Source organism: Miniopterus schreibersii, assembly GCF_964146895.1.
Source record: "Miniopterus schreibersii genome assembly, chromosome: 2".
NCBI lineage: Eukaryota > Metazoa > Chordata > Mammalia > Chiroptera > Miniopteridae > Miniopterus > Miniopterus schreibersii.
Window position 1 is genome coordinate 128,159,217 of NC_138102.1, and position 24,061 is coordinate 128,183,277.

At 39.5% G+C, this 24,061-nt stretch overlaps 1 protein-coding gene across 1 annotated transcript in view; it reads right to left on the bottom strand.

Moving 5' to 3' along the window:
* The window catches only part of RAB3IP (RAB3A interacting protein), a 56,812-nt gene extending 34,801 nt beyond the window's left edge, over nucleotides 1-22,011 (bottom strand). The window contains exon 1 of the mRNA XM_081130986.1: nucleotides 21,789-22,011. The gene's annotated coding sequence lies outside the window, so the exon portion shown is untranslated. The remainder of the gene's footprint in view (nucleotides 1-21,788) is intronic.
* Nucleotides 22,012-24,061: the final 2,050 nt, after the last annotated feature.

Genomic DNA, 24,061 nt, shown 5'->3' on the forward strand with positions numbered 1-24,061 from the left:
GCCAGCAGTATTAGCAACAAACTGCAGTCTCGTAATAGCAAGACTAACTGAATGAACTAATGTACATCCTCTAATGAAACACCTTGCAACTGTAAAAAAAGTGAGTAATATCTACATACTGCTATGAAGTGATCTTGAGGATATACTGACAAGTTAAAAAACAAAATAAATAACTGTATAGTAAGCTACCTTTTATCTAGGAAAGGAGAAAATACAAATTTACTCATTTATATATATATGAGTGGGCAAAAGTAGGTTTACAATTGTAACACAAATAATACAATAATTAGTAAATAATACAAGAATAAATTGTTTCATATACTCACAACTGGAAATCTACTTTTGCCCACCCCTTATATATGTATATACTTATATTTTAGAAATGAAAGAATAAACCAAAAACCAATAAAAATCACTACCTATAGAAAGAGGTAGAGAACAGAAAAGGGATCAGGCATGAAAGCTAGACTTTTCCAAACTTACCTTGCCTTGTAGATTTGAATCTGAGCTTGGAATCATGTAAATAATAAAACAAAATTAAATTTTAAAAAAGAATCCCTAAAAATAAAACAAATGAACCCAGCTATATATTGAGATGGTAGCTTAACCACATAGAAAAAAGCTACAGCAAATGACTTACAACAGTAATAAAAGTGTATATCCCTAATGGAATACAGTCTAAAGGACAAAAGGAAATGAAAAAAATCGTAAACTATTTTCAGTAATCCTATTAGTAGTAATGCTGATATTGTTATTCTGAAACTATTATATATAAGATTAAGCAAATAAATTATGTTAATGTGATTCAGAACTAAGATTTTTACCATATGAGAAGACACAAACATAAAACCATCGAAGTAAAACTCTGAAGTCCTAAATTTAAAAAAATTTTTTTTTAATTTATCTTTATTGTTGAAACCATTACAGATGTTCCATTTTTCCCCTGCATTGATCTCCTCCACCCAAAGTTCCAACCCATCCCCAGGCCTTCCCCATACTATTGTCTGTGTCCATGGATTATGCATTTATGCATAATATGTTTTTATTGATTTTTTTAGAGAGAGAGGGAGCACAGAGAGATAGAAACATCTTTTGAGAGAGAAACATCGACTGGCTACCTCCTGCAGGCCCCCCACTGGGGATTAAGCCTGCAAGTTGGGCACCTGCCCTGACGGGGAATCCAACCCGTGACCTCTGGGTGCATGGGACGACCGTCAACCAACTGAACTATACCTGCCAGGGCTGAAGTCCTAAATTTTAATCAGAAATATCAGAGAAAAAAATTCTATTAAAAAAATAATTCCTAACTTTATCCACTGAAAAGGTGTAGCAATAGTAACCAACTCAGGAGCAATGAGTACCCTTTGTGCCCAGAGTAATGTCATTTCCTATAAAAAAAATAATATAAAATAAAATTAAAATAAAATAAAATAATAAAATAAAATAATAAAATAAAATAATAAAATAAAATAAAATAAATAAAATAAAATAAAATAAAATAAAATAAAGAAATGAAATGGGAGGGAGGGAGGGAGGGAGGGAGGGAGGGAGGGAGGGAGGGAGGGAGGGAGGGAGGGAGGGAGGGAGGGAGGGAGGGCAAACAAATGAACAAGGGCTCCTTGGAGAAATGGCTGATTCCAGGCCCAGGGCAGTAATGCACAGATGGACCCTGGAACATCTTGTTATACAAGGAAACAAGGAAGCAAGAAAACTATCAAAGACTGCTGGAGTGGTACCAAAAGGACTCCCACTACCCAAAGATGGGACAATCTGAACATCAAAAAGGACAGTATCTGTAAAGAAAGGAAACAAAGATATTTTTAAATGCATGAGTTCATGATGACACTAAAAATAAGACAAAAACAAAATCTCACTGGTACCCTTAGATCAGAGCTATGGAACCAATTTCCTATTTTGAAAACTGGTAAAATAAAGAATAAAATATTTATCTTGACTTTCCTGTACATCGTGGAACAGTTTATGAGAAAAAGTTCTTCCTTTGAAAAGAATTCCATGTAATAAATATAACTTTGCAATTCAAATGAAATAATGGGTCTAGGCAGTAATTATCAAGAGCTATTAAAACCCTAAGGGGAAACTCTATCCGGAGAACTTTATAATTAATGGATCTGAATGACAGTATCTGAATGACATCTTTATCACAAAAAGGGAGAAAATCAAACATTATGAAGATTATGTAATAAAAAGGAAATGAATATCCCCGCCATCCATGAGGCATTGTTGCCCCTCAAAGGGGAAAAAAAGGGGACCCCAGTCCAGTCAAGCACTAAGTCTTCATCAGTTCATAGGAAATACAGAGAGAGGAACATATTAAATAACATCGTAGGGATGAAAACAGCAAAACCTAGGTTTCTGGAAACTCTACTTGACAAACCACCTAATTTATTCAATAAATAAACTGGGGGAAGGGAGGGTAAAGGGAATTATATATTTAAAAAGACTGAAGAGACAGATATAACGATATACAATGTGTGGACCTTTTCTGAACTCTTATTTGAACAAACCAAATATAAAAACAAACATTATGAGACAACAAAGGGAACCTAAACACTGGATATTACTGATATTTTTATAAATTATCAATTTTAGGGATAATAATGGTATTATGATTATATAAAAACTCCTTATCTTTTAGAGATACACACTGAAGTATTTATAGATAAAATAAGATCACTTGTACTTGTTTCAAAATAATTCAGGGGGAGAGGAAGGAAATGGGAGTGGAGCCATCCAACTACCAGTCCCAGTCACAGAGGATTATAGGGCTATTTCTCCCATAAAGCAGCTAATGATTTTTGAGCACTTACTAAATATCAGGTATAGTTCTAGTACAATAAGCTGAGGAAACTGCAGCTTAAGGTAACCAGGATGAAAACCTGTGTCTGTCAGACTCCAGAGTACAACCTCTTAACCATCACAACATACTACCACCACGAGAACTGCTTTGCCATTCCATTGTTACTGTTCAAGGAAAAATGTTTTCCCTATGCTGAATTAAAATCCATCATCCCTGCAACATCCACCCTATTTTCCCTATATATAACATAATATTTCAGCTATTCTTTCAACAAGTGTTTACTGAGGACCTACTATGTGCCAGGCTCTGAGGGATGAAGACGAGAAATGATCTCTGCTTCCAAACAGTATCAATATAGTAGGAGGGACTGGCCAGTGCAGAAAATGATACACTATGATAAATGTCTCAGAAAATGCACAAGTACTAAGAGACCACACAGGACGGGCAAATAAATCAGATGGAAAGGACTTCCAGAAGAACTGAAGCAGAAGACAAGACCCAAAGTCCAAGTAGGTAGTAATGATGAAGACAAAGGCCTTGGCAAGGCTTTCCAGGCATGTATAAGGTGTGAAAACAAAGCATTTACTGAAAATACAAATATGCCATAAATTGGAATACAGGCTTTGAACATAAGAGACAAGCCTGAAAGAGAGGCAGGTTTGAATCCTGCTTCTGACAAATTACTGGCCAGTGGGCCTAAGTTTGCTGATCTGGAAATCTGTGCCTCGCTTTTCTACCACACAGGATAAGAATTATAGGAGATAATGCATATAGGACAGCACCTCTGGGCAGTGGCTCTACCTACAATGTTTTCATTCAGGAGGAATACACTTAAACATAGTTTAAATTCAAGTCACTTCTGAAAAGGAGATTATTTTAAGATTAAATTTAGTCGTTTTTTCAAGCATGTAAAATTTTCACAAAATGTAATTTTGCTGGTAAAGAGCTAATAATCACACTGATCTGAAAAGCTTTTGCTCTTTAAAATATATGAAAACTTTAAAGTTTTATATTCAAAGTTCTTATATGAGTAACATAAATTGCCACTTTTAAGTGGTACTCTTTGCATTAAGTAATGAGTAATTCAAAAAGATCTAATTTCAACTGGAGATTAGCCCAATTCACAAACTAAACTTGTTAAAAAGTTGACCGTGTTAAATTCTTACCAACACAGCTTGGCTGGCTTTATTATTATTCAGTTTCAAGTAATAAAGCTGATTTCCAATCATAATGAAAAGCTGCTTAAAACAATTTTTATTTCTGATCCTCCATATGCATTTCATATTATTTCTTCTTTCTAGAACTCAGAATTATCAGAGAAAAAGCAGCACCCAATATTTATTGAAAGTAAGCTATGTGTCAGATACTTTTGCTAAGAAGTTCACATGTATTAACTCATTTAATGCCTAAAAAAACACTAATAACTTTTTATAAAAATTATTTTCTAACTGCAAACAAAACACATCCGTAGGACAACTCAAGAAATCAGATGAATTACAGGTACAGTATTTTCAATTAAACATCTAAAGGACATGGGTAAAATAGACACACATCATAAATGAAATCAAGAAACTCAACTTAGTGTATCAGCAGTCAAAAAAAAACAAACTTTATTCTACCACAAAAAAACACATTCCCCTCATTTGACTTACCTTGACAAGGGAGAAAACATAGGGTTTACTTGCAGGAAAAAAGAAAATATTTTAAACCTATGATTTCTATATTTTTCCTATCAATTTAACATTTGAAATTAAATAATTTTAATTCTGTATTTACTAAAATCCCTCAAAGCACTATATTTTGGAAAGTAAATAATTTCCATCACACCAGAGCAGAAGCAACAGTACCTGAAGAAGAGAGGGTTCTAGAGGAGACAAGATAGTGGCGTAGGTGACAGCTGCACCCACCGCCTCCCACAACCACATCAAAATTACAACTAAAATACAGAACCACTATCACTCAGAGCCTCCTGAAATCTAGCTGAATAGAAGCCCTACAACCAGGGAACTGAAGGAGCATCAAGACCGGCAGGAGGAGCAGAGACACGGGCGGATCGGGACTGAATTGCAGAGACGCGGCCATGAACCCACATCTGGTGCTGCGGTTTAAAATTGGGAGGGTTATCTTGGTCAGTGGAGGTTTCCCGGGGAAGTGAGGGGTCCAAGCCCCACATCAGAACCCCCAGCCCAGGGTTCCAGTGCCGGGAAGAGAAGTCCCCACAACTTCGGGCTATAAAAACCAGCCGGAACTGTGGCTGAGGGATGTGGAGGCTGCTGGACTTCCAGGCAGCTCCTCTTAAAGGGCCAGTACAGGGGACTTACTAAGACGCGCTCCCTCTGAGCTTCAGCCCTGGGCAGCGGCTTGAAAGGACATTCACGGAGGAACTAACTTGCCTGGAATCAGGACCAGAGCTGAAGGAGCAGCTTTCTCCCAGACAGAAGAGCTGGCAGAGGCCATTGCTCCTTTGGCGAGTCCTCCCCACACACAGCCAGCAGGCAGGCGCCATATTTGAATCTCCAGCACCTGACTCACACCTTTGGCCCTGCCCCGGTGATTCCCAGAGACCCCGCCCATCCCTACCTGCAAGCTCAACCAAGCCATTTCCAGTGGCTTTTCTATGCAAGTGGCCTCTCGAGTCTCAGGCTTAAGACTTTCCTCAAATCTCTCAAACAAGGAGCAGCTGCTCTCAGTGTGCCCCATACCTCTCCATAAGTGGCCTCAGGCCTGGCACTAGCAGCAGCCTGCACTGGCTCATAGCCTGGCGTCTCCTGGACACCTCAAAGCCCAGCACAAGTAGCAGCCATCTACAGTTTGCTGTGTAGCTCATGCTGGGTGGCCCTGGGCAAGGCACTGGCACAGGCTGACTTTGCACCTCCCGGGAGGGCCCAGAGACAGTGCACCTGGTGCTCAGACTCCACCACGCTGTATTACAACCCTACCACATCCACGAGTGACACTCAAGGGGTGCACTTGGTAAACACCAAAGCTCCACTGAAGTAAATCCTGCTCCATAGGGGTGTCTCCAGCACACCAGCTCTTCAGCTGTAGCTGCAGCTGGTCCTCACAGCCAATTGGCCTGGAGGTCAATTCCTCCAATGACACCAATAGCAACCAAGGCTCAACTACAACAGGACAGTGCACATAGCCCACACAAGGGAGCACCTAGAAGGCCCAGCTCAGGTGACGGGGGAGGCTGAGCCACTGGACCCTACAGGACACCTACTACACAAAGCCACTTTACTAATTCTAGGAGAATAGCAGCTCTACCTAATACAAAAAAACAAACACCAGAAAGCAGTCAAAATGTGGAGGCAAAGAAATATGTCACAAAGGAAAGAACAGAAGAAATCTCCAGAAAAAGAACTAAATAAAATGGAGCCAAGCAAGCTACTAGATACAGAGTTCAGAATAATGGTTATAAGGATGCTCAAGGGTCTTAGTAAGACTATTAAGGAAATAATGAGATCATCAATGATATAATAAAATGCCAATCAGAAATGAAGGCTACAGAAACTGAAATGAAGAATAACTTACTGGGAATCAACAGTAGAACAGAGGATGCTGAGAACCAAATCAGCAATTTGGAATATGAGTGTAAAAAAAAAAAAACACCCAACCAGAAGAGCAAAAAGAAAAAAGAATTCAGAAATATGAAGATAGTGTAAGGAGTCTCTGGGACAACTTCAAGAAGCCCAACATTCCCATTATGGGGAACACAGAAGGAGAAGAAAGAGAGCAAAAAATTGAAAGCCTGTTTGAAAAAATAATGACAGAAAACTTCCCCTACATGGGGAAAGAAATCGACTTACAAGTCCAGGAAGCACAGAGAGTCCCAAAGAAGAGGAACCCAAAGAGGCCCACAGCAAGACACATCATAATTAAAATGCCAAAGGTTAAAAACAAAGAGAATCTTAAAAGCAGGAAGAAAAAAGCAGTTAGTTATCTACAAGGGAACACCCATTCAACTGTCAGCTGATTTCTCAACAGAAACTTTGCAGGCCAGAAGGGAGTGGCAAGAAATACTCAAAGTGATGAAAAGCAAGAACCTACAACCAAGATTACTCTACCCAGCAAAGCTATCATTTAGAACTGAAAGTCAGATAAAGACCTTCACAGATAAGAAAAAGCTAAAGGAGTTCATCACCACAAAACCAGTATTACATGAAATGTTGAAGGGTCTTCTTTAAGAAGAAGCTAATAAACAAAATAATCTGACAAACAAAATACTCAGACACATTGAAGTATGCAACAGATGGTCGTATCTCAGAGGGAAGATGGAAGGGTGTTGAGAGGTGGGAAGAGATTAATCAAAGAAGTTATGTGCATATATGCATAACCCATGGAAACAGACAATGAAAAATGGGGTGAAGACCTGGGGAGGGGGGGAGCAAGGTGGAGGGCATTAATGGGGGGGAAAATAAGATATCTGTAATACTTTCAACAATAAAAATAAATTTTAAAAAAAAGGTTTTAGTTTTGACCAAGTTCTAAGTTATATATGCAAATTTAGGCAGGTCATTACACTTCTCTGGGCCCAAATATTTTAATCTATTTAGTGATAGAATTGGACCCAATGATCCTAATTAGTGAGTATACCTCTCTGTTAGAAGGAAGCCTGGAGTTTAGCTTCCCAATGGAAAAAATCAATCAGTATTTGCTACATCACCAAAAAGCTTATACTCTGGAATCAGGCTCAAATCCTATCTGGACAAGCCACTAATAATGTGACAGTGAAGCCTTAAGTCTGTATTTCTCATCTGAAAAATAGGGATAAAAACTGCACCTGTATCATAAGGTTGCCATGAGAATTAAGTCAGACAATACACATAAAGGGTTTAGCACTATATCTGCCACTTACCAATTTAAATTAGTTATTACTAATTGTAACATCTCTAAGGTACTTTCTGAATAATAATTACCAAATATTTTTGCCACTCTGTATCTGCACAAACATCATCATCAAGGAAAACAAAAAACAATGGTTGTTGCTTTAAATATTATTAAAAATTAAAGTTTATTGTTCTGAATATTCTTCACAAAGCAAGCATCTATATGTTATACTGTATATATGAAATTTGTTTTGGTTTTATTATCATAATAGAAATTAAATAGTACAAAGCAGGTCAAAAGAAAAAAGTTTAAGGTTAATAAAATGTATTATTTTCCTTTCGATTTACTGACAGACTATTGGGGAATGGAGGGAAGGGAGGAAGGTCCAGATGCCTTTTTTAATTCTCAAGTGACTTCTTAATTTAGCATGAATTATGAAAGAAACAGCTTCTGTCCTTAAAAATTAGATTGCTAAAGTATGTATAATAAATCCCATCAATTAATTCACTTCCTTAAAAACCTTCATAACATTTAAAATATATACTTAATATATTCAGCACATTTATACATATTATATTAGTATAAAAGGTGTATTTAATACATTTTATAAATTATATATATTCTAGTTGGAATGGAAGGATGGCTGCCAGCTTCAACTCCTTAAGGCAAATCCTTGGTTCAAAGTTCTAAGAATATAGGTATGAAAATGGACTAAAGAGGTGGCGTTCAACATCTAAGTGCTAACCCTGAGGGTTGTAGGAGGAAAGGAGGGAGAAGAAAATGTTTCAAGAAGAAGTAAAATCTAAGTTAGATATGAAATGCTGAAGAGGAGTCCAACAGATGAGTATGGCAAGGAAATAGGATAGCACAGTTAGGGCATGAGGGTTTGGCACTAATAAAACTAACAAAGGAAGAAAAGAGAAAATCAGGCTGGAGAAACACACATGTAACAGATCATTAAAAGCTTCAATTAGCCCTACTGGTTTTGCTCAGTGGTTAGAGCATCGGCCCTCAGACTGAAGGGTCCTGGGTTTGATTCCAGCCAAGTACCTCGATTGCAGGCTCAATCCCTGACCCCTGGGGATCCCAGTCAGGCCATGTTCATGACGCAACTAATCAATGTGTCTGTCTCACATCTCTCTCTCTCTCTTCCACTCTCTCTGGAAAGCAATGGAGGGGGAAAAAAATATATCCTCAGGTGAGGATTTAAAAATAAATAAAAGCTCCAATTAACATGGAAAATGTTGCTTGGCATTTTTCCTGAAGAGATAATCAGATCCACATTTCAGAAAATGTGTATGTACTGTAATGTCACTAGAAAAATGACTCCCAAGGCAAGGACTTTAGAGAGAAGAGACTAGAGGCAATTGGCTAAGAGGTTAGTTACTGCAACAGGCTAGGCAAGAGATTATGAAGACCTGATCTAATGCCAAGGTCATGCATTGCAAATACAGACATTTACAGATGAAAAGCATCCAGACAACAGCTTCATTTACAAACACATTACATTATTCCATTCTGTATGTGTAACACACATATATTGTTCTAGTTACTCCTCACAGCACCCCTTTTAAATGGTTCTTATCTCTATTTTTACAGATATAGAAACTGAAGCTCAGAGAGATTTATTAACTTGGTCACACTCAGTCAATAAATAACAGAGCTAGGATTAAAATCCTAGTGTGTCTGACTCCAACACCTGACTCCACTCCATCTAAGAATCACTTAAAAGGTAAGACTGATTGGGTAGGGAGGGATAGGACTCAGATAAAGGTTAGATCAAGACAGAGGATCTCTTAAGGCAGCCCTCACACAACCAACCATAAAAAGTGAACAAACCAAACAGAAGAATACTATTTAATCTCTGAACTCTCGTCTTTCAGAAAGAGAAAACTGAAGTTTCTCTAATTCACTGCTACTGAAATGAGCATTTGCTATTGCTTTGTGTTCTTTCTGTTCTTTTTCCCTATATTCTCTTTGGAATCATGACTTCCTCCTCTATTTTGCTGCTATACTGAGATTTAAAATACTTTTTCAGCCCCTTATAGGATTTGGGGGGAAACTAGTATGTAAATAAAAGTACACAGAAATTTGATTTGAGTAGAGTGGTCTTATTTTTGCGTATTCAGAAAAAGTGTGGATAATTTGATACCAAAGAATTACTGTGAATTTTTAAAAGTATAAACTAATACTGTAGCTAACTGCCCTTCTATTTTAGAAATACTGAAATATTTATGGATTAAATTATACAATTCCTGGAATTTGCTCAAAATAATACAGAACGAGGAGAATTAGATGAGGCAGAACTGACTAATTCTGATGGTTACATGGGCTAGATGATGGGAACTTTGAGGTTCATTACACTTTTGAGTCTATTTATTTTGTTTAAAATTCTCCATAATTAGTGTGTGTGCGTGTGTGTATATAATTTTCTAAAATTATGCGTTGATAATTTTCTTATCAACTCTCATTATAATTTTAAAGTTGATTTTCCAAATTAACATTTGAGTTGTAACCAAAAAATTCACATATCCATTTAAGAAGGATTCTTTGTTTCTAAGTGTGGATTTAATTAATAACCCAAGGGAAAAACTAGTCAGATGGTCAATGAAGTTACACAATCTTCCCACTCATTAACATAGACCACAAATTAATTTCCACTTACAAAATACATAAATATGTACAATCTGACATATTTACAAATGTTATTGCAAATTCTTTAATTAAGGGTTTTCAGAAAATGCTCGGTACTTACTGGGTTACTAATATTGTATTTAATCACAAAATCCTTGTAACAGAAATATTTTTTTAAATAGTTTCACAAGTTTCTCTTTAATACTGGAAGCCTCCCTATTTTATATATACAAGAATAATATATGTCAACTAAACATTCAGTAGGTATAAAGTATATATTAAAGTAAACAATAAGAGTCCTTAGAGAGGGGGTGAATAGCAAAGCAGTGGGGAGTAGAGGCAATGATAACCGGCTACCTTTCCTAGAAAGAAAAAAAAAAAGACAGCAAGAATAAGATTCTTGGGGACTGTTGTTTGGGAACTGGAGGAAACACTGAAAACCCCTGCTGGGGGCTGGGCAGGCAAAGGGCCCACCAGAGTGTGTTCTGAATTGAACCCACTGGGCCCTGGCTGCTGAAACAGCCCATACAGAAGAGGCAACAGGCTGAAATCAATCTGAAGCTGCAGCAGGCCAGAGCCTGGGGGACTAGAATCAGAGGACAGGGTAGGGACTGAGGAGCTGGCGGTGGAGCAGAGACTAACTCCCGCAGAGTGAGCGCCTGATAGCGACACCTCTAATAGGAGTGATACCCTGGACTACACTAGCCATCCTGTACCCTAAAGACTCTACAGAAGACTCTGGAGCAAGACCAGGCAACTACAAAGTTGCAAAATAGCTGACAAGAGGAGGTGGCCCATGGAGAGCCTCAGATCAACCATCTACCTAAGGACACCAGAGCCAAACCTAGACGGCTCCTCACATTGGGTGATACACAAGTACCTCCCAGGAGAACTGAAATCACAAAAAACAGTGACCCTCAGACAACATAAGTTGCCCAGAAGAAACGCACCTGATTAACTACCTTTTTCTCTGCTGTTTTTTTGTTTTGTTTAGTTTTGGGTTTTTTTTTGGGGGGGGGGTGTTTTGTTGTTTTTTGTTTGTGGGTTTGGTTATTTTTTTTCTCTTTTTTCCTTAGGAAGAAGAGAAAGGGGAGAAAATTTGTTTTTTCTTCTTTTTTAAGTTTTATAAAAATCTTTTTTCTTTTTTAATTTTTTTTTTAATTTTTTTTTAAACATTTTTTTAATTAATTTTTTTTTTTTTTATAAAATAATTTTGTCTTGCTTAGCTTGTTTTTGGTTTTGTTTTCGTTATTTGCTTTGTTCTGTTTTATCCTTGCTTCTACTATCAATACTTTCTTGATATCCCTGCTTAATGACTGGGACTTTATCATTATAACCAAGTTTACTGCTTTCCTCTATAGTTTCCCCCAAATCTCTTACCAGACTCCCTGCCTGCCTGGGCTTTATCTCTCTCTCCTCTCAATCCATTGGCATAACTTTTTTCTTCTTTTTCTTCTTTCTTTTACTACTTTTCTTTTATTCTTTCATTTTGCCCCCTTCAGTTTTCCTGTCCGACTGTTAGTTTCTCTTATTCTCTTTATTGTATTTTTGTTTTCTCATTTTCAACTATTATCCTATTCCTATTCTCTCCCTTAATTTTGTGCTGGCCCTTCTTTCAGAATCTTTTCTCTGCTTCTGTTATCTCCCAGTAGCTTCTCTATTTTTTATATTTTAGTTTATTATTATTTTCTAAATTTTCACTGGTATTAACAACAACATACACCTCTGGACTCCACTGGACCCACAAGACAAAATCCCATGCCACAAGACTGGGAGACAGCAAATATATCTAATATATAGATATAAGCACTAAGACCTACCAAAATGGGGAGACAAAGAAACCACCCCCAAATTAAAGAAAAGGAAACATCACCAGAAAAAGACGTTGATGAGATGGAGTTGAGCAAGTTATCAGAAACGGAGTTCAGAGTATTGATGATGAAGATGTTCAAGGAACTTAAGAAGACTATAGATGATAAGATCGAGAACCTTAGTGAAAACATGAAAAAAGAGATACATACCATAAATACAACTCAGACAGAGATAAAGAATGCTGTATCTGATATCAAGAATGCACTGGAAGGAATTAAAAGCAGGCTCAATGAAGCAGAGGATAGAATAAGTGACTTAGAAGACAAAGTAGAGAAAATCACAAAATCAGAGCGGCAAAAAGAAAAAACACTTAAAAAGCATGAGGACAGTCTAAGGGAACTTTGGGACAACATGAATCGAAACAACATTCGCATTATAGGAGTGCAAGAGGGGGAGGAAAGAGAGCAAAGGATAGAGAACTTGGTGGAGGAAATAATGATAGAAAAGTTCCCTAGGATGGCGAAGGAGAAATCCACACAAGTTCAGGAAGCACAGAGGGTTCCAAACAAGAGGGACCCAAAGAGCCCCACTCTAAGACACGTCATAATTAAAATGGAACATGGCAAGGACAAAGAGAAAATATTAAGGGCTGCAAGAGAGAGACAAGCAGTTACCTACAAGGGAACCCCCATAAGGCTGACAGCGGATTTCTCAACAGAGACTCTTCAGGCCAGAAGGGAGTGGCATGAAGTTCTGCAAGTAATGAAGAGCAAGAACATGCAACCAAGATTGCTTTATCCAGCAAGGCTATCATTTAAATTTGAAGGTGGAATAAAGAGCTTCCCAGACAAAAAAAGGCTAAAAGAGTTCAGTACCACCAAACCAGCACTGAAAGAAATGCTAAAAGGACTGCTTTAAGAAAAAACAAGGAATAGTGAGAGAAAGGTACATCAGCATAAAGGGGAAAAATGGCATTAAATAAGTTATCACTAGTAACTTTAAATGTAAATGGAATAAACGGGCCAATCAAAAGACAAAGGGTAGCTGAATGGATAAGAAAACAGGACCCAAATATATGCTGTCTACAAGAGACCCACCTGAGAGCAAAAGACTCACACAGGCTAAAGGTGAAGGGGTGGAGTAAAATATTCCATGCAAATGGAAAGGAAAAGAAAGCTGGAGTAGCAATTCTTATTTCTGACAAAACAGACTTCAAAATAAAGACCATAATGAGAGACAAAGATGGTCACTACACATTACTAAAGGGATCAATCCAACAGGAGGAAATAACCCTTATGAACATTTATGCACCCAATACAGGAGCACCTAAATATATAAAAAATCTCTTGGGGGACTTCAAAGGGGAGATTGACAGCAACACAATCATAGTGGGGGACTTTAACACCCCACTGTCAGCATTGGACAGATCATCAAGACAAAAAATCAACAGGGAAATGCAGACCTTAAATGAATCACTAGACCTAATGGATTTAATTGACATTTATAGAACATTTCACCCCAAAGCAGCAGAATACACATTCTTCTCAAGTGCACATGGAACATTCTCAAAAACAGACCACATGTTAGGGCACAAGGCAAGTCTCTACAAATATAAGAAGATTGAAATCATATCAAGCATCTTCTTGGATCACAATGCCATGAAACTAGAAATCAACCACTATAAAAAAACTCAAAAATATTCAAAAACATGGAGGCTAAATAGCATGTTATTAAACAATGAATGGGTTACCAAGGAGATCAAGGAAGAAATCAAACACTTCATGGAAAGTAACGAAAATGAACAGACAACAACTCAAAACCTATGGGACATGGCGAAAGAAGTCTTGAGAGGAAAATTCATATCATTACAGGCCTATCTCAAGAAACAACAAAAAGATCTAATGAACCATCTAACACAACAACTAAAAGAACTAGAACGAGAACAGCAAGAAAAGCCCCGAGGAAGTAGAAGGAAGGAAATAATAAAAATCAGAGCAGAGATTAATGGCATAGAGACTAAAGAAACAATACAAAAAATCAATGAAACCAAGAGCTGGTTCTTTGAAAAGGTAAATAAGATTGATGCACCTTTAGCCAGACTCACTATGAAACAAAGAGAGAGGACCCAAATAAATAAAATCAGAAAGAGGCGATATAACAACTGATCCAACAGAAATACAAAGGATTGTAAGAAAATATTATGAGCAACTGTATGCCAACAAATTGGACAACATAGGGGAAATGGACAAATTCCTAGAAGCATACAACCTTCCAAAGCTGAATCAAGAAGAGGCAGAAAACCTGAATAGGCCAATAACAACTAATGAAATTGAAGCAGTAATCAAAAAACTCCCAGCAAACAAAAGTCCTGGGCCAGATGGATTTACAGGCGAGTTTTACCAAACATTCAAAGAAGAATTAACACCTGTTCTATTCAAACTATTCCAGAAAATTCAAGAGGATGGAAAACTCCCAAATTCTTTTTATGAGGCCAGCATCACCCTAATCCCAAAACCAGATAAAGATACTACAAAGAAAGAAAATTACAGGCCAATATCCCTGATGAACATAGATGCTAAAATCCTCACTAAAATACTAGCAAACCGGATCCAGCAATACATTAAAAAGATCATACATCATGACCAAGTGGGATTTATTCCAGGGATGCAAGGCTGGTACAACATCCGCAAATCAATAAGTGTGATACATCACATAAACAAAATGAAGGACAAAAATCATATGATCATATCAATAGACGCAGAAAAAGCATTCGACAAAATCCAGCACCCATTTCTGATAAAAACTCTCAGCAAAGTGGGAATAGAGGGATCATACCTCAACATAATAAAGGCCATATACGACAGACCTACAGCCAACATCATACTCAATGGGCAAAAACTAAAACCATTTCCATTAAAAACCGGAACAAGACAGGGATGTCCACTTTCACCACTCTTATTCAACATAGTTCTGGAAGTCCTCACCATAGCCATCAGACAGGAGGAAAACATAAAAGGTATCCAAGTTGGAAAGGAGGAAGTAAAACTGTCATTATTTGCAGATGACATGATACTGTACATAGAAAACCCTAAAGACTCCATCAAAGTACTACTAGATTTGATAAACGAATTTGGCAAGGTAGCTGGATACAAAATCAACATCTGGAAATCAATGGCATTCTTATACACCAACAATGAACTTTCAGAGAGAGAAACTAAAAAAGCAATACCATTTACCATTGCAACTAAAAAAATAAGATACTTAGGAATAAACTTAACCAAGGATGTAAAAGACCTGTACTCAGAAAACTACGTGACACTGAAAAAAGAAATAGAGGAAGATTTAAACAGGTGGAAGAAGATACCATGCTCATGGATAGGGAGAATTAATATCATAAAAATGTCCATACTACCCAAAGCAATTTATAAATTTAATGCAATTCCTATGAAAATACCAACAGCATATTTCACAGACCTAGAACAAACATTTCGAAAATTTATATGGAACCAAAAAAGACCCCGAATAGCTGCAGCCATCTTGAGAAAAAAGGATGGAGTGGGAGGGATCACATTACCAGACTTCAAACTATATTACAAAGCCACTGTAATCAAAACGGCCTGGTATTGGTACAACAACAGGCTTATAGATCAATGGAACAGAACAGAGACCCCAGGAATAGACCCACGCCACTATGGTCAGTTAATATTTGACAAAGGAGGCAAGAGTATCCAATGGAGTAAGGACAGTCTCTTCCATAAGTGGTGCTGGGAAAATTGGACATACACATGCAAAAGAATGAAACTAAACCACCAACTTTCACCATACACAAAAATAAACTCAAAATGGATAAAAGACTTAAATGTAAGTCACAAAACCATAAAAATCCTGGAAGAAAACATAGGCAGTAAAATCACAGACATCCCACCTAGTGGACTTTTCACTGATACATCTCCTAGAGCAAGAGAAACAAAGGAAAAAATAAACATATGGGGCTGCATCAAACTAAAAAGCTTCTGCACAGCAAAAGAAAACAGCCTCAAAATACAAAGGAACCCCATGGTCTGGGAAAACATATTTGCCAAGGATGAATCTGATAAGGGGCTAATTTCCAAAGTGTACAAAGAACTCATAGCACTCAGCAAGAGGAAGACAAACAACCCAATTAAGAAATGGGCAAAGGACTTAAATAGACAGTTCTCCAAAGAGGACATACAGATGGCCAAGAGACACATGAAAAAATGCTCGACATCACTAATCATCAGAGAGATGCAAATTAAAACCACAATGAGGTATCACTTCACACCTGTCAGAATGGCTGCCATCAACAAATCAACAAACAACATGTGCTGGCGAGGGTGTGGAGAAAGGGGAACCCTAGTACACTGCTGGTGGGAATGCAGACTGGGGCAACCACTATGGAAAACAGTATGGAGGTTCCTCAAAAAATTAAAAATGGAGCTGCCGTTCGACCCAGTGATTCCACTCCTAGGAATGTATCCTAAGAATCCTGAAACATTCATCAGAAAGGATATATGTACCCCAATGTTCATAGCAGCACAGTTTACAATAGCTAAGATCTGGAAACAGCCCAAGTGCCCATCAGTAGATGAGTGGATAAAAAAGCTGTGGGACATTTACACCATGGAATACTACGCAGCTGTAAAGAAGAAGAATCTCGTACCCTTTGGGACAGTATGGATGGACCTGGAGAATATTATGCTAAGTGAAATAAGCCAGGCAGCGAAAGACAAATATCACATGATCTCGCTTATACGTTCAATCTAAAGAACTTAATAAACTGATGAACAGAATAGATTCAATGACATGGAAGCATAGATGAGACTGATGAATGTCAGAGGGATGGAGGAGGGCGGGTGGGTGGAAGGGGAGAGAGTAACCAAAGAATTCATGTGCAGATATACACAACCCAAGGACATGGACAATGGTGGGGAGAGGGACTGGGGAGGGGGAAGGAACGGGGTGGAACGGGTCATTGGGGAGAAAAAGGGACATCTGTAATATTTTAAACAATAATAAAACTTAAAAAAATAAAAAATAAAAAAATAATAAAATAGAGACATCTGTTTTTATATGCCATTAATTGCTATAGTGTAACATCTACTAGGTTATTTTTTTAATCAAGAGAATACAGTTTCTTGTTGCACCCTCATCCTCCCACCCTGTCATTAAAAAAAAAAAAAGACAGTTAAAAGAATGCCTTAAAAGTATCAAGACTGGAGAAACTAAATGAATTTTCAAAGTTTGGGGAAATCTGAGCATTTTATTAAACTGGCTTCAGAAAATGTTCCTTCTAGTTCAGATTCTGTCATTGACTAGCTGTGTGAACTTGGACAAGTCACTTAATTTCTTTGAGTTCAAACATAATTCTTCTCTTCCCACCAGGAATTTAGTTAATGCACATTTACATGTTTTTTTCAAACTTGCTTTGGTTGTTCATATTTTATCCCTGTCAACCAAGTGTCCAAAACAAATACTCAGTACTATTCCTCTTCTCTAGATACATCAAATTACAGTCCACTTATTGAATTGGTTCTAAGCTCTCATCTGTACGTTCCTAGGGCACACTCCCATTTTTTAATAGTTTCTTTACACCAGACTGTCAATTCATATACTTATATGTAGAATTTCATCAACTTTCATTATGCGTACACTGACAACCCTGTTGTTAACTACAAGCAACAAGTCTCCCATAAATTTGAACTATTTCAATAATTTTCATTCTTTTTCCTCTAAGTAACCTTAATTTATGGCTATCACTATTTAATTTTATGTGGCCAATATCCTAACATGAATCAAAATTACTTTTTCACTTTTTTCTAACAATGACTACACACAATTAAAACTTATGAAACTACCTCATTTAGTTGTAAGCTGAAAAGGAAAGCAGAGGAGAAAAATAGATGAAAAGTTAACACTCCCTGTTATAAGTATCCCTCTCTTCCTTCCCTTATCCCCTCAATGCTCACTCTCAACACTCATTTTCATTTCTACTGCTAGATCAACTTCAATACATCCTAACATTCTTCCACTGACCATCCACCACCAAACAGCACAGTACCTACCAGGTTCCAGGCCCAATACTAAAGCTATAAAATGGGGTAAGATGACTTGCCCTGCTTTCAAAGTATGCATACACTAAAGGAAGAGACCCCCTTGTCATTAACATTATAAATACAATGTAAATATCAAAACTAATAAATACTAAAATAGAGGCATTATTTTTAGGATATCAAATACATTTAAGTAATTAATTTAGTAACTAATTTACTACCCGTTATTGAACTGCATCTTAACCAGAACTATACAGGACAAAGGTTTAGTTTGATAAAGCGTACTTCCTCAGAATATCCTCCAAGCCTTCCCTCATTACCTCAACACACAAAAACATCTCTAACCCACTACTCATCCTTCCTTCCTCCCCACTGTCCAACTATTCTAACACTTTGTCTTATTTTGGACTCATTAAAGTGACAACAGAGTGTGTGTGTGTGTGTAAAGTACCTTCTAAATTTTGAGGAACTTATGTGGCCTACGTTCCAGACTTCTTATGAATACTTTCTTTTAACCCCACTTACTGTGACTTGCAGAGTAGATGCTCAATGAGTATTTGATTTAAAAATCTCTGGTGACACATGAAGAATTACCTATTACACTAATATTACGTATCTCATAAAAGCAAAATTAAAAACAATTCTTCAGCATTACAACCTGCAGAGGAGGAAGTAGTAGAGTGTAGTGGTTAAGAGCATGGCCATTAAAGACAAACTGTCTGACTTCTAATCTAGTCCTGTCACTTAACTAGCTTTGTGACCTTGAGCAAGCTACATCTCTGTTCCTACAATTTTCTCAACTATAAAATAGGATTAAACTAGGGATTACCTAAATCCTAGGTCACTGTGACTGTAAATTGGTATAGTGCTGAGGCCAGAACCTGATAGATGGTAAGCTCTAAACTCAATAGTAGTAGGAGCACTGGTATCACCCTCATCAGAAAACCTGGATATGTATTTTTTTATTAATATTAGAGAGAGAGGTAGGGGGAGAGAAACACTGATTTTTCCTTCCACTTATTTATGCATTCATTGGTTGCTTCTTGTATGTGCCCTGACGGAAGATCGAATCTTCAGCCTTGGCATATCAGGATGCTATTCTAACCAACTGAGCTACTCAGCCAGGGCCTAATTTTTTTTTAACCAGAAATACAAATGACAACACCTTTCATCATTGTGCCTCCTTATAGTTACAAAACTCGTTTATAGAAGGTGTAGACCAGGAATGGAAGAAGCAAGCATGTTAAGAGTTCCATTTTGGGCAGTCATACTGTTATAAGCCTGGCTCTGCCATTAGTCAGCTATGTATATGACCTCTGACAGGTAAACACAGGCATTATTTCACCTCAATTTCCTAATCTGTAAAATGGGACACCACCATCTATATCCCAGGAATGCCCCAAGTATAAGGAGTCAAGGTACCTAGAGCAACAAGAACAGGGCCTGGCACACTGTGAAGCTCATATTTTTGTTCCCCCCACCCCCACATCTCATATAGAGTGTATCTCATTTAATTCTCGAGTATCTCATTTTAAATCTCATCCCACTACTACAAAGTTCCTATTAGGTTGAACCACATGAAAAACAGCTGACTACTGGCAAATTCATATGGTTCAACCTAATACTGTATCATTCACAAATAGAGAAAATAAGCTGGGGAAGGTTAAATGACTTACTCAAGGTCATATGCACAGTAAGTAATGAAGCTAAAACTAAAAAAAAAAAAAAAAAATTTCATTTTTCATTTAGTCAGCTTACTAACTGGTTCAATGATTCATGAGGATGGGGGGAAAGAAGGTATACTAACCACAATAATGTATGTAAAACTACTATAACCTTCAAGTTTTTGTCTGCCATATTAAAATGATGGAGACCCAGATTTCTAAGAAGCTTTAATTTTAAAATTATTTGTGGAGTATCTATGCGTGTGTTTGGCAGGAGAGGGCAGAGGGGGAGAATATTGAAGGAAGAATATGCATAACTACAATAACTCAAAAAGTACAATTGGATCTAATTAGAAACCTCACTAATTACACACCCCACAAGCAGCTGAACATCAAATACCCATCCTGGTGAAAGGTCAGAAGTTTTCAATACCACAAATGAGTTGTTTGCCAAAGTAAGAGTTATATTAAATATGTCCACTTTGATTCAAAAAGGTGTGCACTAATATATAACTTTACTGTAGTTAAAAATTAAAAAATAAAAGGCTTTTCTTGCTAACAGTAAGAAATAGACTATTGGAGCAAAATTGTATATAACTGATAAATTTATTTCTAAATTTGTGGGCAAGGGCTCTAGGATTAGGTCACCTAAGCCATATTTGGGATACACTGTCTGTCCAAGCATGATGCAGAGTACTAGTAAATAACAAATGTTAGAACAAGGCCCCATAAAACTGGTGGATTATTTAACAACATAAAACATTCACTGTGGTTGATCTACAAAATCTATTTCGTCTCTTTTCTCCTTGATTTGTCATTCACTTTAAAAAAAAAAAAAAAACCTGCATAAGCAACAAAATAAGAATGGGGATAATGAAAAGAAACTGGGTCTTTTAATAGATTTACAATAGAACAGTTTTGTTTTAATCCTCTTATCGGCCTCTCCAATTATGTAAGCATTCCACGGCAGCAAAAGATTACATGGCTCTTTCCCTACACTGGAAGAGCTGGAGGGGGAAACGCAAGTGTGTGAAACAGGTAGCGTGGGGATATGCTACATTTCCTCCAAACTAAACTGTCTGATTCTTAGGAATCAGTATTAAGCCAGCGCTTTTAATTTACAAGACTTTACCCTTTAGCCATTACATTTTTTTTTTAATCCCATAGCAACTGGCAACTCTTCGCGTGCAGCAGGATCCCACCTAACATCACTTCTATAATCCATTAAGCTCACTTTTCCCCCGGCGGTCGAGTTGTCATCGTTGGAAAAAGCAGTGTAATTACAATTACGTCTGTGCAGCCCGTCTCAACTCCCGGGAACAAAAGTCAGGCTGAACCGGGCTGCCTCCTACGGCGCGACTCCGGGCGACTGCTCTTGCCCACCAGGTTTCGCCGAAACCTCCCCAGGGCGACCTCTACGCCTCGGGATGGCGCCTCTCCTGCCGTTTACTAAGACCCCTGCTCCACGCATCGCCCCCTCCAGCTCCCACGCTGCGCCGGGCTCCAGACTTATTCGGGAACTCTTCTTCTTTAGAACCCCCTCGGCGACCCCGGGCCCCCAGCTCCCGGCCCCGCGCGCCCCGCCGACAGGTAACCGGGCTTCGAGCTCCCAGCCTCGGGCGCTCGGGACCGCGCAGTTAATGAATAACGAGCCTGTACCTGGGGGCGGGGAAGGAGCCGCCGACGCCCGGCGCCCGCCGGCGGCCCAGGGGTGCCCAGATGCCCAGAGCCCCGCGCCGGCGCCGCCTGGAGCGCCGAGGCCGGCGAGCCGAGGCGAGAGGGCGCGCTCGCCGGGCCGGGGCGGCCGGGTCGGATCCCCGCGCGCCGCGCCCTCCGCCGCGTCCGCACCTGCACCTGCCACCGCCACCCTTCAGGCCGGCTCGCGGGAGGCGGCGTGCGGGTGCCGAAGGGGGGCGGTGCTCCGCGCCCCGGGCCTCTCTCGCGCGCGGCCGCACTCACCTGACGAACCCGTGACGGCCTCTGCCCGCGCTCAGAGACGCTCGCAGAGCCTCACAGAGCGCGCCCCGAAGCCGCGGGAGGCGGAGGAGGACGGCGGGCCGACGCCGCTACACTCCGCCGCGGCGGGCGCACTGCGCCGGGAGCCAAGGGGGGAGCGCGGGACTGCGCCTGCGCCTGCGCCGGGAGCGGAGCCGGGAGCCCGGAGCCCGGAGCGGCCCGCCCCACGGAGGGAAGGCGGGGCGGGGGGCGGGGCGGAGGCGGGCGGGGGCGGGGGCGGGGCCGGGAGGGGGCCGGGGGGACCCAAGCGCTTCCGCGCCCCCCGGCTCGAGGCGGGGCTCTCCGCAGGTGCCGGGGCGGGGGCCCAGGTGCCTCCGCGGGCGGTTTCCCTGGGAACGGGAGCGAGCCGGCGCCGGGCAGTGTTTCCTTGGGCTCGGCGGGCGGGCTCGGGTTCGCTGCAAGTGTGCTGAGCTCACCAGCGGTCGGAGATTGAACCTTCGTTGTGAGCCGAGAGCGGCTAGAACCAACCCGAGGCTTGGCGTCCATACCTTACGACGGGGCGTGTGTGTGTTGGGGGGAAGCGGAGACGGGAGGAGGGAGAGCCTGGTGGAACCCCGGTCCCACCGTTCGAGCCGCTGCGAGCGCGTTCGAGAATGTCGTCTCTGTACCTGTCTTCTCCCATCTTTTGTGTCCACTGTTAAACTTCCACCCCACTTTAGGTCCCCTAAGTAGGAAAAGTGAAGATACAGAACCAAGCTCCCAAAATCTGATCGAAAAGACGCAGTCACCCTATGTGTCTATATGTTTAGTGAAAGGGATACAGGGATACGTGCAGTTTATGTGATACGCATGGAACAGGGCCATCATTTTGTATATTGGTCACATCTTTTAGAGCCAGTGAAGAAGAATAGGTTATGTGTATGTCCATAGGAATCAGATTCCTGCATTGAAATTGCCACCTCTAGCTGTGTGACCTTGGGCAAGTTGATTTCGAATAGCCCCAGTTTTCTCATCAGTAAATGGGGATAGTTACGAGTACCTACCTACCTCAGTGAGTTGTTGAGAGATTAAATGGTTTAATACATGTAAAACAGTGTACTGCTTGACACAGGGTGCCTAATGAATATTAGTTTTAACATTATTACTATTATCATCCACCTATAATCCAGGTAGAAATCTAGAAAGTCACTATTTACTCTTTTGTACCACATCTCCAATATATCAAGTCCTAGGCATTTTAATTTCTAAATAATTCTTAAATCTACCTCATCTCATATTCGCTGCCACTAAATATGACCTTCCTCATTAATGGACTCCTATTCTTCCTTATACTGTGTTGATCATGTCATATCATGAATGAATGTCATTTATTCAGTCAAACATTTATTGCACTCCATCTATGCGCCTACTGCTGGACATGGGGACATGGGGAGAGAGTAACCATTATACAAAATCTCTACCACAAAGACTCAAACACAGTGAGGGAGATAAATACGTCAATAACAACTAAGTAGAGTCAATAAACTCAACATACAACAAACCACTTGGGCTCCCCAGTCTTGCCATACTCTCTCAAGCATCCTGTTTTTTGCATATGCTGCTCCTTTTTCTTGCTGTATCCTGACCCTCCACCTCTTCCTTACCTACCCAATTCCTGCTTATCCTTTATTATTCAGCCCAGTCATCAATTCTGTTGTCAACCCTTCCTTGTGGCTTGCCACCCATACCCCACTGTGAGCTAGGTGCCCCCAACTGTGTTTCCATACCACCTTGTCTCTTTTTAGCACTTACCACATAGAACGGTAATTGCAGTTTTGTCTATTTTCCCAATCACTATGAGCGTCTTGAGAACAGGCACAAGGCTTGACATGTAGCAGAACTGGCTCAATAAATGCAGAATGAATGAATGGCCTTCATGGAGATGTACTGTCTTGGTGCATAAATGTTTAGAGGACAGGCCCTATGATATACTCCACATAGGACCTAAGACATTGTGCTTCTATGGGAAACAGTAAACAACAGCCATATGTCTAAGCCCTATGTTGGTTTATTTACAAACCTCCTACCATCTATAAGGGTCTTTGGGATACACTTAGTGGTGTCTTCTCTCACATACTTAACCTGCTAGCATAATTTGAGAATGTGAAGAGCAATATGATTAGTTACCTATAATAACACTTCAGTGTCCTTGCAGCAGAGACCAGGGTACATTACAGAATGTTAGACACTCAGAATCTCAGCCTGCAAAATATATAAAGTATTGTAAGCATCCATAT